Here is a 3,362-nt window from a genome sequence, read left to right as displayed (position 1 = left end):
ACAATCATCATTATTCCCCATGAACACGTGCTTGACAACCACTTTCGTTCTACCTTCGATTGAATGATTATCTCTTGGATCTCTTAATCAGAATCTTCGTGGTATAAGCTAGATTGGCGGCATTCATGAGAGTCCGGAAAGTCTAAACTTTGTCTGTGGTATTCCGAGTAGGACTCTAGGATTGAATGACTGTGACGAGCTTCAAACTCGCGAGTGCTGGGCGTAGTGACAGACGCAAAAGGAGGGTGAATCCTATTCCAGCATGATCGAGAACCTCAGATGATTAGCCGTGCTGTGACAGAGCATTTGGACCATTTTCACAAGAGGAGGGGATGTAACCATTGACAACGGTGATGCCCTTGCATAAAGCCAGCCATGGAAAGGAGTAAGACTGATTGGATGAAGACAGCGGGAAAACAGAGATTCAGAGGAACGAAAGCATCTCTACACGCTTATCTGAAATTCTCACCAATGAATTACATAAGGGTTTCTATCCTTATTTTCTGTTTAATTAGTATTATTTTCGAAAACTCCATAATCAATTATTATCCGCCTGACTGAGATTTACAAGGTGACCATAGCTTGCTTCATACCAACAATCTCCGTGGGATCGACCCTTACTCACGTAAGGTTTATTACTTGGACGACCCAGTGCACTTGCTGGTTAGTTATATCGAAGTTGTGACAAATTATGAATTAAGATTAGAGCACCAAGTATTTGGAGCCATTACTAGAGATCACAATTTCGTGCACCATATTTTTCGCGCCGTTGCCGGGGATTGTTCGAGTTTTGACAACTGACGGTTCATCTTGTTGCTCAGATTGGGTAACTTTCTTTTCGTTTTCTTTTCAAAAAGTTTTCAAAAAAAAATTTTCAAAAAAATCTTTCAAAAATTTCTCCTTTGTTTTCGAAAAAAAAATGTTTTCAAAAATATATTTTTCTTCAGAATTTTTAAGAATGAATTCTAGTGTTTCATGAAGCATGCTAAAGCCTGGCTAGCTATAAAGCCATGTCTAAATTCTTTTGGACTGAGGTTTTGGCTTAAAATTGAATGAATTACACTCATATTTTTACTAAAGCTTGGCTGGCTATTAAGCCATGCCTGACCCTTTGATTGGAGCTTTAGACTAAAGAGCATAAGATTCCTGGAATTCATATTAAAAATTTTAGAATCCTTATTTTTCTTTTCCAAAATGATTTTCGAAAAAATAAAATAAAAATACAAAAAAAATTAGAAAATCATAAAAATAAAAAATATTTCATGTTTCTTGTTTGAGTCTTGAGTTAAAAATTTTCATGCATTGCATCATTTTCATGTTTTTCTCCCTCATCATTAAAAATTCAAAAATAAAAAAAAAATATCTTTCCCTTTTTTTCTCTCTTAAAATTTCGAAAATTAGATTTGACTTTTTCAAAAATTTTTAAAATCTAGTTGTTTTTATGAGTCAAATCAAATTTTCAATTTAAAAATCTTATCTTTTTCAAAATCTTTTTCAAAAATCAAATCTTTTTCAATTTTCTTAGTTATTTTCGAAAATTATAAAAATATTTTTCAAAAATGTTTTTCTTATCTTTATCTCCTAATTTTCGAAAATAACATCATTGATTAATGTTTTGATTCAAAAATTTCAAGTTTGTTACTTACTTGTTAAGAAAGATTCAAACTTTAAGTTCTAGAATCATATCTTGTGATTTCTTGTGAATCAAGTCATTAATTGTGATTTTAAAAAAATCAAATCTTTTTCAAAAACTAATTTCAATCACATCTTTTCAAAAATATCTTCTTATCTTATCTTTTTCAAAATTTGATTTTAAAATATCTTCTCTAACTTCTTATCTTCTTATCTTTTCAAAATTGATTTTCAAATTTGTTTCAACTAACTAACTAACTTTTTGTTTGTTTCTTATCTTTTTCAAAACTACCTAACTAACTCCCTCTCTCTCTAATTTTCGAAAATATCTTCCCCCTTTTTCAAAATTTCTTTTTAATTAACTAATTATTTTAATTTTTGATTTTAATTTTCGAAAACTACTAACCTTTTTCAAAAACTATTTTCGAAAATCACTAACCCTTTTTCAAAATAATTTTCAAAAATTCTTCTCCCTCATCTCCTTCTAATTATTTATTCATCTACTAACACTTCTCTTCATCTCACATCACTGCTCCTATCCTTACCCTTGTGTTTGGATTCTTCATTCTTCTTCACCCCTATTCCTTTTCTTCTTCTACTAGTAAGGAACCTCTTTACTGTGACATAGAGGATTCCTCTTCTTTTCTTGTTCTCTTCTCCTTCTTATGAGCAGGAACAAGGAAAAAGACATTCTTGTTGAAGCTGATCCAGAACCTGAAAGGACTCTGAAGAGAAAACTAAGAGAAGCTAAATTACAACAATCCAGAGACAACCTTATTGAAAATTTCGAACAAGTAAAGGAGATGGCAGCCAAACCCAACAACAATAATGCAAGGAGAATGCTTGGTGACTTTACTGCACCTAATTCCAATTTACACGGAAGAAGCATCTCCATTCCTGCCATTGGAGCAAACAATTTTGAGCTGAAACCTCAGCTAGTTTCTCTGATGCAGCAGAACTGCAAGTTCCATGGACTTCCATCTGAAGATCCTTTTCAGTTCTTAACTGAATTCTTGCAGATATGTGATACTGTTAAGACTAATGGAGTAGATCCTGAAGTCTACAGGCTCATGCTTTTCCTTTTTGCTATAAGAGACAGAGCTAGAGTGTGGTTGGACTCTCAACCCAAAGACAGCCTGAACTCTTAGGATAAGCTGGTCACGGCTTTCTTAGCCAAGTTCTTTCCTCTTCAAAAGCTGAGCAAGCTTAGAGTGGATGTTCAAACCTTCAGACAGAAGGAAGGTGAATCCCTCTATGAAGCTTGGGAGAGATACAAGCAACTGACCAAAAAGTGTCCTTCTGACATGCTTTCAGAATGGACCATCCTGGATATATTCTATGATGGTCTGTCTGAATTATCTAAAATGTCATTGGACACCTCTGCAGGTGGATCAATTCACCTAAAGAAAATGCCTGCAGAAGCTCAAGAACTCATTGACATGGTTGCTAATAACCAGTTTATGTACACTTCTGAGAGGAATCCTGTGAGTAATGGGATGCCTATGAAGAAGGGAGTTCTTGAAATTGATACTCTGAATGCCATATTGGCTCAGAATAAAATATTGACTCAGCAAGTCAATATGATTTCTCAGAGTCTGAATGGAATGCAAGCTGCATCCAACAGTACTCAAGAGGCAGCTTCTGAAGAAGAAGCTTACGATCCTGAGAACCCTGCAATAGCAGAGGTAAATTACTTAGGTGAACCTTATGGAAACACCTATAATCTATCA

The 3,362-nt window shown here is 34.1% G+C and overlaps 1 non-coding gene across 1 annotated transcript; it reads right to left on the bottom strand.

The window, feature by feature from the left end:
- Positions 1-2,834: 2,834 nt before the first annotated feature.
- On the bottom strand, positions 2,835-2,942 carry LOC148580929 (small nucleolar RNA R71). Its single transcript, XR_015895711.1, has one exon. It is a non-coding gene; the product is annotated as a small nucleolar RNA R71 (small nucleolar RNA).
- Between the last annotated feature and the right edge of the window lie 420 nt (positions 2,943-3,362).

This window comes from Arachis ipaensis, chromosome B10, assembly GCF_059453495.1.
Source record: "Arachis ipaensis isolate K30076 ecotype BB chromosome B10, ASM5945349v1, whole genome shotgun sequence".
NCBI classification, from domain to species: domain Eukaryota; kingdom Viridiplantae; phylum Streptophyta; class Magnoliopsida; order Fabales; family Fabaceae; genus Arachis; species Arachis ipaensis.
Note: the sequence above shows the minus strand (reverse complement) of the source record. Positions and strands in the feature narration are given on the sequence as shown.